Genomic DNA, 22,500 nt, shown 5'->3' with positions numbered 1-22,500 from the left:
ATCTTCGCTAATTACATCTGCAACAATCATATTTCAAAATAAGGTCACATTCTGAGACACAGGGGGATAGGATGTCAACATATGGACTGGGTGGAGGGGGACACAATTCAATCCACAACAAGACTCTAAACAGTGGTTTCATGTCTCTCAGAGTCAGAATCCCTAAGAACAAGATTAAGGCATGTCATCGTTTAGCTTTGGAAAAGTACTGTATTCGAGGAATCAGGCAAGTCCTACAGGGAGAAACTATCCCACAAATAAAAAGGTTATGATCGACTTGAGAGTAACGTAAATAACCATAAGAATCAAATAGGAGGAGAGAAATTGCTTTTGTCTGTAAAAATAAAAAATTCTTCGTTAGGTAGTACTTAACTCTGGGATTGAGGGAGGCCCTGAATTCTAACAGCAGGAGACTGGGGTTGGAGAAATCAAAGACACCCCAAGTAGACGGAACAGGCTAAACAAAGGAAAGAAAGGAAAGGAGAGGAAAGGAGAGGAGAGGAGAGGAGAGGAGAAGAGAGGGGAGGGGAGGGGAGGGGAGGGGAGGGGAGGGGAGGGGAGGGGAGGGGAGGGGAGGGGAGGGGAGGGGAGGAGAGGAGAGGAGAGGAGAGGAGAGGAAAGGAAAGGAAAGGAAAGGACAAACTGTGTTTGGATCAGGTCTGTTTGCCCAGATAATCAGGTATGTATAATGTAGTCATGTGATAGAAGACTAAACTACAGTTTGGCGTCAGTTTGTAGAACCCTGAATTGGCAGGATAAGGAGTTCAGATATAAATTTGTAGGCAACTAGGGGTAACTTTTGTGGCCAATAAAAATGGCTCTTCTGTCCTAGAGGCTAAGATGCCTTCTGACTCTTCCTTTTCCCCATCAGAGACGCTCTGCCAATTTGGTGGTCCTCAAGAGAAATTAGAATATATTGGGGCATCTACCCCCTCGTGCTCTTCTAATCCAATAAGCTTCAGAACTCTGATTTCATAATAATATGAGTTATGAAATTCTGGGTCAGACTCACTGTGGCCCATGGATGCTAGCACCATCTTAGACTCTAGATGGCATCAAGATTTGCCATTCATGCTACCGCTGTTGAATTCAGTATATACCCTAAAGGCTATAATAAACCTGTAAGACTCAGGCAGTAGAAAATCAAGGTTAAGGTCAAGGTCAAACTCCACTACTCGCCAGCTGTATAAGCCAGAGCAAGCCACTGAACTTTTCTGTTAATTTCTTTATGTGTAAAGTAGGAATAACAACAATATCTACGACATAAGATTATCATGAAGATCAAATGAAATAATATAAAACACAGCATTGTGGCTGGAATACAGTAAGGGATCAATAGATAGTAACTATTCATTTCATTATTATTACTGTCATTATTATAAAAATATGGGTCTACCATCCATTAATTCATCTAGACTCCATGAATACTTTGGATAATGAATTCCATCTAAAAGCCACTCTCTAAAAAAATATTTTGTCAAAGTGTGTGCTGTTCATGGCAGCTAAGACATGTTGCCATGGCCACAGCAAAGCAATAGTTCCAATGAAAGAACACAAATTCCAGTACTTAAGAGATAGAAACTAAAGGGACAAGTTCCCCAACAGGAATAAGTTCTCTCTTACCTTACAGTTTCTGGGAATTTTTTCAATTCCAGGAGTCTAACTAATGCTGTGTTAAAACTAAATACTTTTCCATTTAATTCTCTTCAATTGTAAAGACAACATCTCCTTAAAGTAAAAGGTCATGTTCATAACACATCATGTAGCATCAACTTAAAAACCACAGAAGTCCCTTACATAAAAGGCTTCAACAAATTAATAGAGAAGACAAATGCTCTTATTGAACAATGGGGAAAGAATATGCACGAGACACTCACCTTAGAAGAAATATAGAGGACAATATGCCTAAGATAAAAAAAAAGATGAAGCTTGTTTTACCTATTAAAGCAGCAAAGAGTCAAAAGAGTCCTTGTTATAGATAAGGGTGTAGAAACACAGCCCTGCTATATACTACTCGAGAAATATGACTTGGCCATATATATCAACCTGACAACCAATATCAAAACCTTAAAATGCATGTGTTATTCTAAAGCTAGGAATTTATCCAAGCAAATAATTACTAATGTGTATAAAAACATAATGAGTAGTTAAGAGCATGGCCTCTAAAAATCAAACAAATTTAAATTTTGAGTTTTCTATTTACTAACCATCTAACCTTAGGCAAATTACCTACTTGTTCTTTATCCAAGTTCCCTCATCTGTTAAATAGAAAGAATAATACCTACACTGCACAGCGCTGTGGGCAGGTATAAGTGAGAATGCAAATAGAACAAACACAGCAATGTTGCAAGCACACAGTAAGGCCTCAAACAATGTTAGCTATTACTCTGACTGGTTAAGTAAATAATGATATATCAATAAAATAGAACACTATTTAGGCATTAAAAATGACATTCTAGTGGAGTGTGATGGCTCACGCCTGTAATCCCAACACTTTGGGAGGCCAAGGTGGTAGGATCATTTGAGGTCAGGAGTTTGAGACCAGTCTGGCCGACATGGCGAAACTCTGTCTATACTAAAAATACAAAAAAATTAGCCAAACATGGCGGTGCAGTCCTATAGTCCCAGCTATTCAGGAGGCTAAGGCAGGAGAATCCCTTGAACCCAGGAGGTAGAGGTTGCAGTAAGCCTAGATCACGCCACTGCACTCCAGCCTGGGTGACAGAGCGAGAAAACATATTCTAGACAAGCACAGAGCATAGACAAACTACAGCCCAGCCCATGTGCCAAATCTAGCTCATTGCCTGTTTTCATAAAGTTTTATTAGAACACAGCCATGTCCATTCATTTACACACTTTCTGTGAATGCTTCTGCACTTATAACAGCAGAGTTGATTAGTTGAAAGAGATAGTAAGTCCCACAAAGCCTAAAACAGTTACTATGTGGCCCTTTAAACAAAGTGATCCAATTGCTGGTCTAGAGGAATACTGACTGTCACAAGAAAATATTCTTAATCTATTAAATGACAAGAAGTTTCCCAACAGCAAGTACAGTAAGTCTCTATTTGTGTTAAAATATGTACATTTTTAAAAAGTATGGAAGTAGGTACTTCAAAAGTTAACCACAACTCTCTGAGCAGAGGGTTGTTACATATTTTATTTATTTCTTTGGGCTTATCTATAATTTCTGAATTTTTCTTTTACAATTAACTTGAACCGTTTCTGAAACAAGAAAAAATATATAAAAGGAATGAACTAAGAAGGAAATAACCTGTTTTAATTGAGACACAGAGGGCAAATACCACATTTAATGCTAAAAACAGAATGGAAAGGTATTTTTCATTGGTGAGAGAAATATGGATTTGTCTTCTTGTCTGTTTTTCTCATCCTCTCTCACAGATAGGAATGCGGAAGATGAGGAGAGAGGGAAGGAAGAAAACAAGCAAGGGAATGTAATAGCAGAATTGTTACATGATGGGGACAGCCACCAAACTCAATAGTTCCGAGATAAATAACTGTGCAAGGTTTAGAGGCAATAACCAATGTTTGAACCTCAGAGTTACACAATCCACCTAATATAAGGATAAGCTATGTGGCAGAGAATCTCATCTGAGACAGATAAAGGGTATGTCTCAGAAATGCTTAATCAACAGGTCTGTCCTTCACATTTATTTATCACCTACTTGGTGCCAAGCATTTATAATACCCTAGGGAGACAAACAGAAAATGTTATCTTTTTTTACATGGCATTGGATTTACATGGCATTGGATTCACATGGCCTGTCATTTTCATAGGGCATAGAGTGGTGAGTGATAATGCCTGTCAAGGAGAATCAGGTTCAGGTTTTGCCTCAGATGCTAACTGTGTGGAGGATGCTACACCAAGCACTGAAGCTCAGAGGGAAAACAGTTTTGGGAGGGCAAGAAATAAGCTATGTTCTATCTGTTATGTTTGTGGTAAGTGAGGCAGATTCAAATGAGATGCCTTTTTGGCAGCTGGATACAGGCATTTGGAGTTTGGAGAGAGGATAGCAATTTGGGGATCCTCAACTCGGCATGCAGAGAGGAGAACATGGCCCTTGAACAGCATACAGAAGAGAAGGAGCCAAAGTTTCATGAGGTGGGCAGAGGAAGCTGCCCCAGGAATGAAGACTAAGAAGGAACATGCAGAGATTGGGGTAAAACCAAGACAGAATGCTTGTGAAATTGTGTCCAGGAATGATCCTCTCCATTACTTAAAATTTGCCTTAAACGAGCTGTTTTAATACATCCCTGTGCAGCTGTGAGCAGCTGTCCTGGTTAATAACATATTCCCATGTCCCAAAGGAGACAAACACTTGAAGATGTGTTTCCCAATAACTTCTCAGCCTTTTTCTGAGCAGAACACATGACTTCAGCCCTTTCTCATTCGGTACCATGTGGGAAGGGGAACCATGAATGGGGATCTGCTTTTGGTTTGGTTTGGGGCTTGCTATGGTTTGGATATGGGGTTTTTTGGTCCCCACCAAATCTCATGTTGAAATTTGCTCCCCACTGTGGTGGTGTCAGAAGGTGGGGCCTAGGTGGAAACGTTTGAGTTATGGGCGTAGATCCCTCATGAATGACTTAGTGCTGTGCTGCTGTTCTCACTCAGGCGAGATGGGATGAGGTTGGTTTATTACTATATAAAGCCAGGATGCCCTTTGGGTATGGTGTCTCTTCACACGTACTTACTTCCCCTTTGACCTTCTCTGACATGTTGATGCTGGTGCCATGCTTCTTATACACCTGCAGAACTGTGAGCTAAACAATCTCTTTTCTTTATACCCAGTGTCTGGTACTCCTTTATAGCAACACAAAATGGACTAAGATGGGACTGAAACTCAAGCAATGGATGTGGTAACAGGGAAGAGAAAGGTACACTGCATTCAGCAGAGTCACGACTGTAAATTGTGAAACAATTTACAGACTACAATGTGAAATTGGTCTCTGGAGGTCAGCTGATGACCTGAGGTTCACTGATAAACTTACTAACCATACGGCTTACAGTCTATCACAGCCTCTGCTAAGGTAAGTGTGAGTGATGCAGCTCTATTCCTGTAGGCCTGGCCCATGGGAAGTAGTGTACAGGCACCAGACCCCAGGTCAGGAGGTCTGGCTCTGCCACTAAAAGCTGGTTGAGCCTAGACAGGCCTCCTTACCTCTGAGCTTCAGTTTCCTCATTTACAAAGCAGAGATAGATATGTCTGCCTTATGTTTTTCAGAGGCCTTTGACAAATATAACATGCAGGATGCAGAGTGCTAGAAGAAATTATAAAAATGGAAGTCGATATTATCACTGAACACCATAACTCAGTGATTAGAGCATCTTGCCTATGAGGTTGTGATAGCCCTGGCATCCCGGAGGAAAGATCAGAAGTAAGCAGCTCCCCAGGTGGTTGTCTTGTTCCTTCCAGGTCTTGTGAAGAGAGCATGCTCTGTGAAGAAGAGACAGACTGACCTGCAACTCGGGATTCCCACTTACGGGGGAGCCCCAGGCATGGGTTTACCCAGTGTAAGCTCCTTTCTTCACACGCAGCATGGGAATCACAATGACTTCACGGCAGTGCTGTAAGTGTGAGCGATTCACGTGCCCCAAGCACTGGCCCAATGCCTGGCACAAAGTGGGTCCTGCAGAAATGACAGCCATTTGGACATTGCATCTGAGATGGAGGTAGCCAGCCATAAGTGGAATATCCGAGTGGGATATTTCAGAACACCCAACTCAACACTTCCAGCAGCTCAATATGCCCGTTTTTTATTTAGAAAACAAACAAAAATCTCATCAATTATGTACTGGCATAAATTATGTGACCCCTCAGCAAAGAAATCATATTATTTGAGGGGTGAATGGCAGATCTCGTATGTTTTTTGTAGTACAGGAATGTGCACTGGTTTCTAACTTATCTTGTATACCCCCTCCCCAGTTAGACCCTCCATGGGTTCCTGGAAATAAATCAGCACCACATGGAATCACTGGGTCTTGGTTCCTATGGAAATATTGTCCCAACAAGGACATTTGCGGATGCTTTTTCAGTCTCTTTCAAATCTCCTAAAACAGAAGCTGCAAACTTCTCTGTAAAAAGCTAGTTAGTAAATATTTTAGGCTTCACCGGTCATACGGACAGTCTCTGTCACAACCACTCAACTCCTCCGTGGTAGCTCAAAAAAAAGCCATAGATAATTCATAAACAAATGATGTGGCTGTGTTTCAATAAAACTTGATATACAGACACTGAAATTTGAATTTCACATAACGTTCACATATCACAAAATATGGCTTCTCTTTTAAAGTTTTTCAACCATTGCAAAATGTAGAAACCATCCTGAGGGTCAAGGGATCAAAGGCTGGGGACAGATCAGGCCCAAGGGCAAGCTGTTTGCTGACAACGATCCTAAAGTTGTAACATGTCATCAGCCACGGGAGGCTTTTGTTTCAACTGCTGACCCCTCCTTCCCAGCAACGCAATGAAGTAATAACTCCCTTCAGAAAGAAAATGCTCACTCCGTGCTCACTCACTAACAGTTACACTTTATCATCTGTTTCCTTGACTAGCTCCTCCAAGGGGCCCATCTACCTTGAATCACATTACTACCCAGGGTCAGACTCTTCCCTGGCAGACTGGCCACCAACTATCACTTGTGCACCTTTTGTCAGCCACTATATATCACAACTCCTGACCAGAACATGGAAAATGATGGAAAGAGAGGCCTTGGCAGAGTCAACAAGCAGATTGGCACATGTCTCTCAAGCTCAGGGAAGTGCGCTTTGCCAGCACTTTCATCGTTTGAAAAAAACACATAAAGTCTTCTACTGTGCCAGTTGGACAGCCATGAGAAGGTTATTTATTCACTGTATTATTTAGTATCATAATTAATATTTTTAAAAATATAGACAAACGTGGTGGCTCACACCTGTAATCTCAGCATGTTGGGATGCTGAGGTGGGCGGATATACTTGAGCCCAGGAGTTCAAGCCCAGCCAGGGCAGCACAGTGAGACCCTGTCTCTACAAAAAAAGTTTAAAAATTAGCCAGGTATGGTGGTGCATGCCTGTAGTCCCAGCTATGGGGAGGCTGAGATGGGAGGATCAAGCCCCAGTGGTCAAGGCTGAGTGAGCCGAGATCACACCACTATACTCCAGCCTGGGGAACAGAGTGAGATTCTGCCTCAAAAAATAAAAAAATATATTAAGTGATCGGAGACAAATAGTCCTATAAGGAATTCACACTGGATGGGACTACAGTGAATGAGATATTCCTTTATTCATTTTGAATGTATCTGCTCAGTCACTTCTCGATGGCACGGGCTTGTTTGTGCCCCGAGTGGGGTCTAACGGGAGCACCCAGTGAGCAAGGCGTGAAGGTCTTTAACTAAGCCACCCTCCCATCTTCACTGCCAGTCTCTGAAACTCTCCTCTTTTCTGCCCTCCAATGAACTTCGGCCAATACAAACAGACATCTCAGACTTAGTGTAGATTGCCACATATCAACCATCACGAATACAGAAAGGAAAAACAAAACTTCAGCGTACCCCCTCCCTAGCTATGAAAAAGACAAAAATTCCAAAATCGTTTTCCTTTCCTTTTCTAAGACAGTGTGATAAGTAGAATAACAGCCCTCCAAAGATGTCCACACCCTAATCCCACAAACCTGTTACTTGACTTGGCAAAAGAGACTCTGCAGGTGGGACTAAGTTAAGGACTCTGAGATTGGGAGGTACCCCTGGATTATGTGTGTGGGCTCTACGTAATCACAGGGGGTCCTATAAGAGAGAGAAAAGAGGGTCAGAGTCGGAGAAGGAAATATGATGCCAAGAGCAGAAGTGGGAGTGATGTGGGGCTATGACTTAGGGAATGTAGGTAGCCTCTAAAAGCTGGAAAAGGGGAGGAAAGGAATTCTCCTACAGCCCCCTGAGGGCATGCAGCTCTGCCAGATCATTTTACACTCCTGATCTCCAGAACTATAAGAAAATGCATCTGTGGGGTTTCTGGGTTTTTTGTTTTTTGAGACAGGGTCTCACTCTGTCACCCAGGCTGGAGTGCAGTGGCATGATCATGGTTCACTGCAGCCTTGACCTCCCCAGGCTCAGGTGATCCTCCCACCTCAGCCTCCTGAGTAGTTGAGATTACAGGTGCGTGCCACCACACCCAGAAAATTTTTGTATTTTTTTTTTTAATAGAGATGGGGTCTCGCCATGTTGGCCAGGCAGTCTTGAACTCCTGAGCTTAAGCGATCTGCCCATCTCAGCCTCCCAAAGTGCTAGAATTACAGGCATGCACCACTATGCCTGGCCCTGTTTTAAGCCATTACATTTGTGGCAATTTGTTATGGCAGCAATAGGAAACTAATCCAGGCAGCTGCTGAGAATGTTACAGACAAAGAGAAAGTGCAGTTTCTAATAAGTTAGCCACTGAACCTCATTACATCTAAGCCTGAAGAATGAAAGGAAAGGTCTACTCCTCTTTCATGCAGGGCCCCTAAACTCCAAAACTACTGAACATTTAAATAAAGTGAGGCATAAAATGGAAGGTTGAAAGGGGTGAGTGGGCAGTTCGAGAACACTGTAGTCATATACAAAAAGCATTACCCAAGAGGACTGCAAAGGATGAGATAGAAATGGAATGTGACTTATTTATAGCAAAGCCTGCCTCCCCTCTCAAGTGTGTGACAGAAGAGCTGTTTTAAAGTTTTATTCTTCAAACTTGGCTGCAGAACTTGGCTGCTTCTCAGAACTGTGCTTTTGTATTTAGCTTTAAACTATAAGAAGCACCCCCATGGTTAAACTGTAGGCAGAGGTGGTACAGGCAGGAAAAAATGCTGGGGGGAGTGGAAAGAGGTTGAAATGTTATTCTTATTTAGTCAGTTGCTTAAGAAAAACAAATAGAGAATAAAATAGCAAATGTCTTGGAAGGGTTCCAAGTTGAAAATTTCTAAATATCCCCCGGCGTCAATGAAGCTCTCAGGATAAGGGTGGTGTTGCAAAGCCAGGCGGACACTAGGATGGGGGTGTGGTTTAGAGGTGAAGAAAACACTGGCTCTAATTGTTAGAAATCCCCTCACCCTCTTTCTGTAGTTCAATGACATAGACCTTCTACAACCACCCAGAGAAACCCAGTCTATATATAATGCTGAAATCAATATTGACCTTCCAGAAAATCATATATATAATAGGAGTTGTAACACAGGTCACACATTTTGACCTAGGAATTTTTTAATTTGCTATTAATAACAAACTCTAAATAAGTAAATTATTGTACATTATCTACTTAGAATATTATTCAACCTTTAAAACTATGATAGCCAGGTACGGTGGCTCACGTCTGTAATCCCCGCACTTTGGGAGGCCAAGGTGGGCGGATCACGAGGTCAAGAGATCAAGACCATTCTGGCCAACATGCTGAAACCCCGTCGCTACTAAAAATACAAAAATTAGCTGGGCATGGTGGTGCATGCCTGTAGTCCTAGGTACTCGGGAAGCTGAGGCAGGAGAATCACTTGAACCCAGGAGGCGGTGGTTGCAGTGAGCCAAGATTGCACCACTGTACTCCAGCCTGGTGACAGAGCAAGACTCCATCTCAAAAATAAATAAATAAATAAATAAATAAATAAATAAAACTATGATAATGATGACATGTTACGGCACAGATTAGTGCTTAGGCTATGGTAGAGAAGCATAAAATAGCACATACACTATGATTACCCTCTAGGTTACCCTCTAGGTTAATGTGTTATGTATACTACTGATACAAATTCAGAGACTGGGAGGAACAGACCAAAATGTTAACTTTAGTCATATTTGCATGATAGGAATATGTGAGTTTTTTTCTCTACTTTATGCTTTGATTCTTTCGAAATTGAATTATTACTTTTTAAATGGAAAATGATTATTTCTGAAGAGGAATGGAAAAAAATTAATTGGCAGAAGGTTCAGCTTTGCCAATACCTTACCATGTGAGCTACAGAGCTAAAAATGTTTGTTTTCTTGCTTCAAGGTCTCCATATGAAGAATGAGGCTATAATTACATAAAGCACATATCTTATATGTAGTATTATAAAATATGTTTTCTCCTAAATACATCTGATATTTTCTATCACCTTGCCTTGGTTCACGTAGCTCCCATTACCTGGAATCAGTTTTTGGCTCTTTTCCACCGGCCAACTCCCACCCTGTCTTACAAATATAGTTCAGATTATTTCTCTTCAAATTTCTTCTTCCTCAATAAGCCTTCCTTGTCCACACCCACTTTTTCGTTTGTTTGCTTGTTTGTTTGTTTGTTTGTTTTGAGACAGTATCTCACTGTATTGCATGGGCTGGTCTCAAACTCCTGGGCTTAAGGAGTCCTCCCATCTCAGCCTCCTCAGTAGCTGGGACTACAGATGCATGCCACCATACCCAGCTCTCACAATAGCTCTCTTATGGTTAATTTCAAACAGCTTTAAGTCTTTTTTTTAAAAAAACATAATTCAGTTTCTTCCCCCAAACCACAGACTTCAGAATACAGCAAATCTAGATTCAAATCCTGATAGCACCACTTAATACTAGTTATTTACTCCTTCTGACACTCAGTTCCCTTATCTGTAATATAGGGTGAACACCACTTACCCAGTAAGCTATTCTGATGATTAAATGGCTCAATATATGTACAGCACCCACTGCAGTATCTGGTACATAGTAGGTGGCCAACCAAAGCTTATTTTCCTCCTGAGTTCTGCATCACTCTTGGTCTCCCCAGTTGGATGGTAAAGTTGTCTAGGACAGAGACTGTGTGCTATGCTACTTTTTATTCCCCACACAGTGCTTTGTCAGAAGCAACAACTCAGTAAGTACACTACTTGTTCATTTGATCTTTGCAAAGAGTCCTAAGCTTCATGCAATGATAAACTAGAAATTGTTGTGGACTGAGTTGTGTCTGTCAAAAAGATATTTTGTAGTCCTAAACCCTGAGACTTGTATATGTAAGTTCATTTGGAAATTAGGGTCTTTCGGATGTAATTCATTAAGATGAGGTCACAATCAATTGGGTGTAGGGGGATGTAGGCCTAAATCCCACAACTAGTGTCCTTATAAAGCCATGTGAAACACAGAGGTAGGCACATGAGGAAGGTGAGGTAGGACAAAGGCGAAGACCAAGGTGATGCCGCTGCAAGCCAAGGAACACCAAGGATCTCCAGCAGCCACAGAAAGCCAGGAAGAGGCAAGAAAGGGGACCTCCCTTAAGCCTTCAAATGGAGCATAGCCCTGCCCATGCCTTAATTTCAGAGTTCCATCCTCCTGAACTGTGACAGAATAGATTCCTGTTGTCTTAAGCCACACAGTTTGTGGGGCTTTGTTACAGCACCTTAGGAAACTAATACAGAAATGTTCAAAAGTGTCATACTGACAGATACAAGCTGCTTCCTGTTTTCTAAACCAAAAAGGTTTCTGGAGTCAGGTAAGGTTTCCTCCAGGTAAAGCTTCTTTTTGGGTTCACTTCATATTTAGCGGTATTTGCCTGCATTTATTCCCTCTGTCTAGAGTTTTACATAACTAGGTTGTGGTGAATGTCATTCTGCTACTGTGATGACTTTAGGCTCCAGTGTCACTCCCCCAACCACTGATCCTAGTGACTGAACATCCAGATGCCCAGGCCAGATCCTGACCATTAGCCTTCAATCCTCCTCTCTCATCTCCATCAAAAACTAATCACAGGTTAATTCTACTTTTTAAATATACTGGAAGTTTCACTTTTCTTCACCTCTACCACCATCACCCTAGCCCACTAAGACACTCAGGATATGTCTTTTCTAAAACATTTTAAGAGCAAACCAAGACTATAAAAGATGGATCCGTCTTCTCTCAGGGCTAATGTTATGGGGTTCTACTTCTGGCAATGGCTAACTAGATATTTCAGGATCACCCTCCTGCTGACAGCAACTGGAAATGCTGAAAAACATTCTGTCAAACATGTTTGAAGGCATTAGAAAGCAATCAAGACAGTAAGAATTTGTGAGGCCATGACCTGAAAGAAGAAAACTAAGAAGATGAGCCCAGCAATTGGAGCTGCCTGTTTCTCTCAAGGGCATTGTCAATTCCTTAAACAAAAGGCATGATCAAGAAGCTGAACAGAGCTTTTAGCAGTGTCACAGAGTTTAAGGGACAAAAATTAGAGATCAGAGTCCTCCAAGGAGGAGGGCACCCAGGGTTTTGGTTGGAACCAGAAGGGCTCCCTACAGAGAGTAAAGGTGATCTAGAAATATATCTAGCCCTAACAAGAACTGAAGTCCAGCTACAAGTAATCTCTGTGTCTGACTTGATTAAGGTAATCCATTCCTATTTTGACTGACATAAAAGAAAAAAATAGTTCAGTTCTCTCAGAAGTAACATAACATTGTCCTAGAGCCATAAATGACTTCTATATTATTTGTATAATGCCCAGAACTTAATAAAAAATAAACAGAAAAAAAAAAGAAATAAATAAAAGGTTAGCAGAAACAGTTCAGCAAGTGATAAAGACTTTAAAGTATCGGATATGGACTTTGAAACAATTATGATTAATATGTTTAGGAATTAAATGACAAAATAGAGAAGTTTATCAGAAAACTAGAAACTATAAAAAGAAATTAAATGAAAATTTCAGAACTTAAAAATCAATAACTAAGGTTACAAATTCAATGGGATGGCTTTAACCACAGATTACTAATATAGTGAAGAGAGAATTAGTGAACTGGAGGATAAGTCAGTAGAAAATATCCATGTTGAAGCACAAAATGGCAAAGGAATAAAAAATACAGAAAAGAGCATAAGAAATATATGAAGAAATATATTTCTATATATAGAGGAAAAAAATGTCATAACATATGAACACAATCCCAAGAAGAGAGAAAAGAGAAAACTAGGCATAAACAATATTTGAAAAGTTAATGGTTAAGAACTCCCAAGCACAGCTGGGCGTGGTGGCTCACACCTGTAATCCCAGCACTTTGGGAGGCCGAGGCAGGTGGATCACAAGGTCAAGAGATCAAGACCATCCTGGCCAACATGGTGAAACCTCGACTGTACTAAAAATACAAAAGTTAGCTGGGCGTGGTGGTGCACACCTGTAGTCCCAGCTACCGGGAGGCTGAAGCAGAAGAATCACCTGAACCCAGGAGGCAGAGGTTGCAGTGAGCCGAGATCATGCCACTGTACTCCAGCCTGGGTGACAGAGCAAGACTCCATCAAAAAAAGAAAAAAAACCAGAATCCCCAAGCACCAATCAAATAAAAAAGAAGTCTTATAAGCTCTAACAAGAATAAATTAAAAAGAAAATCACACCTCATAATAAAACTGCTAAAACCAAAGTGAAATAAATCTTAAAAGCAGCCAAAGGAAAAAACAGATTACATTTGAAGGAGGAATAATAAAACTTACAGCTAACTGCCCAAGAGAAACAATGAAAGCCAAGAGACAATGACAGTTATGATAAATAAAATAACTGACAATCTAGAATTCTAAATCTAGAAAAAACATCCTTCACAAAATGAAGATGAAACAAAGACTTTCTTTTTTTCTTTGAAACCATGCCTCACTCTGTTGCCCAGGCTAGAGTGACGTGGCACAATCATGGCTCACTGCAGCCTTGACCTCCCAGGCTCAAGTGATTCTCCCACCTCCACCTCCTGAGTAGCTGGGACTACAGGCATGCACTAACATGCATAGCTAATTTTTTTTTCTTTCTTTCTTTTTGTAGAGACGTTGTCTCCCTATGTTGCACAGACTGGCCTCAAACTCTTGGGCCAAGTGATCTTCCTGCCTTGGCCTCCCAAGTGCTGGGATTACAGGCATAAGCCAAAGTGCCTGACCCAAAAATATTTTAGACAAACAAAAACTGAGAGAATTTATCTTCAGCAGACCTGCACTAAAGAAAATACTAAAAATTATTTCAGATGTAAGCACAGAGATGCAGAAAACAACAAAGAACAATGAAAAAAATCACTTTTGAGTAAACCTACATAACCATCATATTTAACAAACAAGACAAAACATTTTATTTTTAAAAAATCAAAAAATCTTGTAGGGTTTTAAAAATAAAGAACATTCTCCCTAACCATATCCCAGAATGTCAGTAGCCATCTCCCTTTTAAGACAATTATTAGGTTGACCAGAACAGAAATCCAGTTAACTAACTCTGAGATCATTCCAAATGTGAATCCTATCCCCCTAAAATTAGTTTCCTTTCAATGGATATTTGATTTCTTTCCAAACTTTGGATATTATTTACCAGAAAGATATCACTATTCTTTTGGAGTGGGTGTATGTCTATATCTATATCTATATATATATCTTTGCATATTCTTTACTTTATTGAAATAAGTTTTTAGAAAAGAGAATGCTGATCAAAAAAAGTGTCCATTTTCTGTTTTGATCTGAATTGGCAAACTAACAGAATTTTTAAAAGTAATCCTTCTATCCTCCAATAATTTTAAAATGTATATATTTTTCTTTCACAGATATCTATTTGCTTTTATTTTTTCTTGTTCAAAATCCTGCCAATAGGGAATTTACAGCCATTCAGGTTCTCCATAGTGTAAGAATACTGAAAAGGAGTATCAATAACAAGAGTGATCAACTGCCTGCCAAAATGAAAAATCTTAGACTCCTTGAAAAGAAATGAGGGGGAAAAATTGGAAAGATGAAACGAAGACTTAAACACACCAAAGGCTTTTCAAATTAGAAAGTTATACTCATCGAAATGCATCATACTAAACCACACTGAGCTATTCCTCACACTAAAAATACCATCCCTTTCATCTGTGGACACTGATACCACTGGTCTGGGACTTGCCTGCACGCCCGTCTCCTGCCAACCAAGAAAATGTGATGGGGGAGCTTTTCTTCCAGCAAGTCTAATCCTGGGGAAAAGGAAAACAGAACAGTTTTTTCCTAAGGCAATAAAAAAAGTTTCAAAAAATTTAATGAAAGGAATCTTAAAATGCAGACTGAACAATTAAATTAGTTACCCTGAACACTTTCTTAAGTTAGTCCTTGAGAATTTATTTTACTGTATCATATTTTATTGTATTTTATTGTATTTTGAGACAGAGTCTTACTCTGTCACCCAGGCTGGAGTGCAGTGGTGCCATCTCTGCTCACTGTAGCTTCCGCCTCCCAGGCTCAAGTGATTCTCCTGCCTCAGCCACCCAAGTAGCTGGGATTACAGGCATGCGCCACCACGCCTGGCTAATTTTTGTATTTTTAGTAGAGACAGGGTTTCACCATGTTGACTAACCTGATCTTGAACTCCTGACCTCAGGTGATCGGCCTGCCTTGGCCTTCCAAAGTGTTGGGATTACAGGCATGAGCCCCTGCACCTGGCCAGGAATTTTATTTAATGTTAAAAAAAAAAAAAAAAGAGTGAAGAAAACAAAACAACAAAAAACAAGCCCTAAGTGCTGAAGACCAAAAGCCATTTGTTTTAAACATTCTGACTTACCTGTTTTTAAAATTTTGGCTGGGTTCACTTTTTAAAGAAAATTAAAAATAAAGTGAAGGAGGCTATGAAATAATACAAATAATAAAATGTGGGTTTCTCTATTTTAGATTACGAAAGACCTAGAATGTTAGAACTAAAAAATGCTTTAGAGATCACCTAGCATAGCTAACCCCTCACTTCACAAATTAAAGAGCTAGACTTAACAAAAAGTAGAAACAACTTATGCATGGCCAGACGTGAGCTAGTGGGGCAACCAGAACAAATACCCAAATATCCTCGTCCATTTATAGACTCTTTCCTGGGCTCTCTCAATTTATCTACATATGGGGAAGAGAGGGGAAGGCAATCCAGTTCTACAGGTATTTGCTTCAAAACTTTATCCCGGGAGACTTTCTGAGAGCTCACAGATAGAGCCTAGGGAAAAGACTCCTTCTCATTCCTCCTCATTGTTCTCAAATTCTCCCTACATCTTCTCAGTCACCAAATCCTGTTGCTTGAACCACCTAAACACCTCTCAGACACATCTTCCCATCTGTATTACCACTGCCACTGATTTGGACATTATTTTTCCTCACCTGGATTCCTGTATAATCTCTAAAGTGTCCTCCTACCTCCAATCCTACCACTTCTCCAACACTCTCCCTCCACACCGAACCCCTCCACATCGATCACCCATCGATCTCCACACTGAATCTTCTCCACATTGACTTCCCCATTTCAAATCCCATTCTCCACTTTGAACAAATGACTCCCCTGCTTCAAATCATTTCATGAAGAATTCCCTTAACAAGAAACGCAGAGTCTCAATGGCTTCCCTTTGCTTGTGCAATAATACCTGCATTCGTTAGGATCTTACTGGTAAATGGAAGATATACATAGGACAATTGAAGAAAAATGTATTTCCAAAAGGACCGAGTTTAAAGGAGTTCCAGGGTACAGGGAAATTATTTTAAAAAAAAAAAAAAAACACAAAACAAATAAAAACACAAAAAAACAAACAAAAAAAAAACACTTAGAAACCCCTGGCTAGCAGAAGTAGAGCTGTGTGGTAGATGGTTTCCAAAATAGCCCACAAAGATTTTCTGAATTCTGGATCTTGGTATTCACATCCTTGTGTAAATCCCTCACCTTGGGTTAGGGGTGGACCTAGTGACTTCTTACTCTCAAAAGGGATGGGATAATATGTCCAAAATTGGGCTGGGGGAGGGACAGCACTAGGAGAAATACCTAATGTAAATGACGAGTTGATGGGTGTAGCAAAGCAACAGGGCACATGTATACCTATGTAACAAACCTGCACATTGTGCACATGTGCCCTAGAACTTAAAATATAATTTAAAAAAAAGAAAAAAGTGTCCAAAATTAGGTTATAAAACACTAAGACTCCTACCACTCACCTTCCCTCTCTGCCTGTTGTCACTCTGATGAAAAAAATAATAATAATGCCATGTTATGAGCTGCACTATGGAGAGACACATGTAATAAATAACTAAGACTGGCCTCTGGCAAACAGCCAATGAAGAACTGAGTCCACCATTCCAACAACCCTTAAGGAACTGAATCCAGCCAACAGTCACACAAGTAAGTTTGGGAGTAGGCTTTTCCCCAGCTGAGACTTCAGATGAAACCACAATCCCAGTCAACATCTTGATTACAGTCTTTTAAAAGACACTGTGCTGGAGAACTCACAAAATCTGCAATTGGATTACTAACCCACAGAAACTGTGACATAATAAATGTTTTTAAGCCATTGAGTTTTGAGATAATCCGTTACACAGCAACAGATAACAAATACAAACTGGAACCACCCCAAGACCCAAAAGGATGAGTAGACAAAAAGGATTCGGACCCAGAAGAGGAGAGTAGTCTGCCTTGCGAAAATCAACAAACTTCAGTAGAGGGATATGGCAGTGCAAGGTTCTGCAGAGTGAGACCCAGGAGAAGAAATTCTCTGACATTGCTCTTCTCCTTTCCTTCCATCTCTTTCCAGACTTTTACTAACCAAACCCAACTGAAACCCAAAGGTCACAGGAGCCCTGTAAATGTAGTCCTCACAGCTCAGCCTCTGGGGCAGACAGCAGCATGCAAAGGAGTTGAACATGGGTATGGAGGTGCAAAGGGAAGATATTTTTACAATGTCTAAACTCCTTGGCATGGATACATAAGGTCTTTTGTGATCTGGCCCTAATCTACCTATCTAGCCTTATTCCTCAAACTTTCATCACAGAAACCTGGCTTCATAACAACCACTTAAAGTCTCCTGAATGACATCACAAATCTGCTCTTTTACAGGCACTAGTCCTGCCTCCTACACCTTCTCTCTCCTTTTCCATCTGGTTAATTCCTAGTCATCTTTCAAGAATCGAAGAAGGTGCCAAATCCTCTGGATGTCTTCTACATCATCATCCCCTCTTCTGGGATGGACTACATGACCCCTCTACCTCCTCCCACACCCTCAGTTGCTTCTACCAACACTGTAATTGTCTAGTTCCCCACCTCTCCCTAGCTGGCCTGTGGGCTCCTTCAGGGCTCAGTCCTCATCTTGCATTCCTAGCATCTAATAGTGTCTGGCACACAAATGACACTCAATATGTATTTCCTGATTCGACAGTTTCTAATCCTCATCATGCCTTAGTCACCAGGACCTGCAGGTCCCCAGACTCTCAACTGTGCTGGCTTCTACCACTGCCTCCTATGAATTCCAAACCACACCCTGTCCCTAGCTTCCTCCATAGCACTGGATTCCTCCAGGCTAGATCTTTCCCTTCTTGCTGCATACCACAGCCAATGTAACTAAAATAGTGTAACATTTACTTTCTGGATGTATACATAAACCAACTACTGCCCAGGACTTCAAGGGCCCTAAATCATTAGGCAGAGTGACCTTGGGGTATCAGAGCAACATAAAGGCTAGACTCAAATTCCAGCAGAAAAGGAGTCGATAACTAGAAATGAATGGGTGAAGGAAGCCATCAATGAGGAGGCTATGTAACTAACCCTTTGATATACAAGAACATTGGCTTTTTTTGTCTTCCTCTAAAACTCCTATTTCATCTATGACACTATATGCTACTGGCAATGTACAGTGTTGCTACTTAAACACCACTTCTGTTATGTATATAACATGTAATTAGTACTACAAAATAATTTTATTAATGTCTTAAATGTTATTAGCAAGACAAAGAAACAGGTTGCCACCAAGAAGATGTCATCTAACTTTCACTGTTGAATATTAAATCATTACAATTAAAACTTTTTCTTCTAATGCCTGACTTAATTGGGCTTTATCTCAATCCAATTTAGATTATCTAGAACTATCTAAAATATTTCTTTAAAAGCTCAAAAGACCTTTAAAAGTGCATATAGTCTCACAACATTGTTTTGATATCAGGGAAGTGTACTGACTTATGAACGATCAAAAAGTTATAGAATGGAACTTTGAAATCATTGCAGGAAGGTATTTGGCACATTTTTAGGCCAATTTCCTCCCTTTACAGAAGAGGAAATGAGGCCAAAGTATTATATTTTATTTACTAAGCTAACGGTAAGTGCATATAATTCATTTTTTAATTCTTCTTTCTACCTTACATGGACACTGAATATATTCTTTTTGTGTTAGAAGTATCTCATAATTGAGAAGGAAGGAGGAAAAGAATGAAGAAGGTAGAAAACAAAACAAGAAGTAGAATCGGGAAAATGAAGTTCTCCACACAGAGCTGGGACCAGACAGGCAGAGCCTCCAGCTCTCTGTGTGACATCTTCCATGCCTCCTGACCCAAACAAATCAAATTACCAGTCTAGTTAGAAGAACTTTGTCAAGAGGCATTGTTAACACCAAAGATCCAAACAAGATCAGAAAGCAACTTGCTCTTACTCAAAAGCCATCTTACCTATAAAAGAGGGTAAACATTTTAGAAAATCTTTACCCGAGAAGCAAAAGCACCAGAGTAGAATGAAACTTCAGCATTAAAAATATGAGACATTAATCCAAGTCAACTCTCCCAGAATAAGCATGAAAGCCAAAGACCTGTCACATATTATTTTCATTAATTTAACGTGCCCCATTGCTACTCAGCTCCAACAATGTGGTAACAGTAGTCTGTCATTGAAAACATGGTAGTCGCATAGGGTGCTAGAAAGGCAACTGACTGGAGGGGCCAGGCTCCCTGGACACCATCATGGCTTCCAAGGGAAAGTGCTGAGGAACCTTAAGTTACTCACCCTCTCTATACTTTTAGTTCTTTCATCTATAAAATAAGACTAGAAAATCTCTAAGGAAAAGCTACTAAAATCCCTATGACAAGAGCTTGGTTCTTCCATGTCTTGAGAGATCTACAAATAATTATGAAATCAAAAATCTAATTCAAAACACCAACTCTCTCATCACTTTGCAACACATACTATGCCTGGATATTGTGAAAGACTAAGTCAGTGCTTTTCAAACTTTGTTGGGCATCAGATTCTCCTGAGAACATCTTGAAACTCAGATTCCTAGGACCCAGCTCAGACCGATTAAATAGAAATACCTTGTAGAGGGGGTCCTTTGAGGATTAACATTTTTATAAAGCACCCTAAATGATGTGATGTATAGCTAGGTTCAAATATCATCATTACACTGGGCAATTCAATAACTCAGGATCCTAAGGATACAGGAATATAAAAAAGGTTAACAGGTCTGGGTGTCTTCATGAATAATTAAGGTTTTCTTTTAAATAGATTTTTAATGTGACCAATACATTTTTCATACACACCTCCAATCCAAACTGTGAATATGAAGGATGAAAAACTAAATTAGAAAGTCTGTTCAAGTCAATAAATAAGTCATGCCTTGGGAAAGTACAACTTGTCACAGTTAATGACATGAAAACATGAAAAGGAAATGAAGAGTGTTCTGAAAAGCATGGGCTTTAAAAACCCACCCATGATTACTCATATATCAAGAGGTTACCATCCTAAATGTCATTTAAAAGTCACAACAACATTATAGACATAATCATCCACTTATTACTCGAAAGTTTACCCAAAAGCTTCATTTCTCTAGATTTGGCTTTTTAAATGTCAGCATCTGAATCAACACAATGCAGTCCAAGCAAAAATTTCACACTGAAAGTGTCTGACAACAAGAGAAAAAAACAAACAAACAAGAGAAAGAAAACAAAAATGAAAGCACAATTTTTTAAATGTAAATTTTAGTCGTGGGTATCTAAGGAAAGGTTTGGGTTTATGGCTACGACTTTGAATAAATGATTACACTAAAGGACTTCCAAAGAAAATGCTTTGAATTGCCACTGGCTTCAAAATCCAACCTTTACCGATGATACCTTGAGGACAACGTCCTACAGCAGGTAAATTCTTGGTTGTAGCCAAAGGGCAGCCTACAGCATCAGGAGAAGAAAACTATATGAAAATCCCATAGTTCAAGTACAAGCATGGTTTAAGTCAGTCAGGTTAACTAGGTTTAAAATGGTGTCAGGGTCTGAGCTCACACTGTGCAATAAGTGTGTCTTTCTTTCTAACAGACTGAACCAATTCAATGTCCCTTTTATGGTAATTAATATAGCAAATACACATGAACATATATATACTCTCTATACAAGTTTGTCACATGAAAGATATATTTTCATTACTAGTTGTCATTTCTCTAAAGAACTACAGCAGTTGACGTGTTTGTTACTAAATTAAACCAGAAAAGAGCCCCTTACTACCACCCAAAAAGTAAAAACCAAGTTCTCATAAACCTGCAGGAAGTTTTTTTTTTCCTGTAAACATAATACAAACATTCTAGTAGAAAGGTGGTTGGGTTACATGACCTTTGCATTTCTTATTCTTTAATAATCCATGAATTTGTAATCCTCTGAAGAATATAAAAATATTTTTGTTGTTTTCCTGTGTCTTAAAAAAACTCACTGTATAAATTTGCTCTACACAACTTATTAACAGCACCAACATTTAGAGATTTTATCATTTATTTTCTCTCTAAGTGTCACTATCTCTACAAGACCTAAACATGAAAAGAAAAAGAGATATTCATTATGGACCACACTGTGGTCTAAATAGGATATATGCCTCATTCAATTTATATAAAGTGATCTTCATAATTACCTTCCTCCTACTTTTTTTTTTTTTCTTTTTACAGATGAAAACACTATGGCTCATGGAAGTTAAAGAACTAACTTACAGTCACATTGCTAAAGAGTGGTAAAGTTGGAATTTTAACCTAAGTCTCACTCCAAAGCCCATGTTCCTACCAGCCTGGCACGGGGTCTCCCAGTATGGGGGTGGGTTAAGAAAGTAACAATGACTCAATGTCTATTATTCTGTATGTTTCACTAATTGCTCAGCCCCATTAATCTATTTTTTTCTTTACTGCAATTTAATAAGCATCATTCTTATAGATGGGTTATCTAGACATTCTCTTGCAAAGCAAAGAATTACAGAATTTTACACTCAAAGCAAGAATAATTTGAGAACTCTATTTTTACAAGGAAAAGAGAAAAATTCACCATATTGATCATCCAGGAATATCTAGTTCCACATTGCCCATACAAGTAATACACAGAGCCTCTCAGAATGCACAGAACTGAGCAGAAATTCAAGTAGTTAGTGAAATGAACATTAACTTATTTCCTTATTAACATACAAGATAGTTAGGTTAAATTTTCACAAACGTGCAAACATTAAAAAGGTGTACAATAAGAAGCAATTGTGTCAAATTCAGCAGGTACTAAAATAAACTTAAGTGCCATTTTCTTCCTTTAAAATGTATTCTTTTTCCAAATATCTCAATTTGAATTAATAGCACTAATGATTTTCATTCACCCAAGGTCAAAAACCTAGTCATCTTTGACTCCCTACTTGCCGCCTATATTCCTTCAGTTTCCAAGTCATTTTTAATCCGGACTTTAATTCCTCTTATCAGTTTCTCTCAATTCTGAAGGTGATTTCACAAGTTGAATTAGTCTCTCCTTTCCCTCCTTACCTTTCACACAGACACAGAAATCTCTCTCTCCTAGAGCCTCCGCTCTATC

At 39.6% G+C, this 22,500-nt stretch overlaps 1 protein-coding gene across 17 annotated transcripts in view; it reads right to left on the bottom strand.

Annotated features, from left to right (window-relative positions):
- The window catches only part of RGS6 (regulator of G protein signaling 6), a 626,146-nt gene that overhangs the window by 569,306 nt on the left and 34,340 nt on the right, over window positions 1-22,500 (bottom strand). The window lies entirely within an intron of this gene.

The sequence above is a fragment of the Macaca fascicularis genome, chromosome 7 (assembly GCF_037993035.2).
Source record: "Macaca fascicularis isolate 582-1 chromosome 7, T2T-MFA8v1.1".
Lineage (NCBI taxonomy): Eukaryota > Metazoa > Chordata > Mammalia > Primates > Cercopithecidae > Macaca > Macaca fascicularis.
The sequence above is the reverse complement of the archived record's forward strand: the minus strand, read 5'-3'. Positions and strand labels throughout refer to the sequence as shown.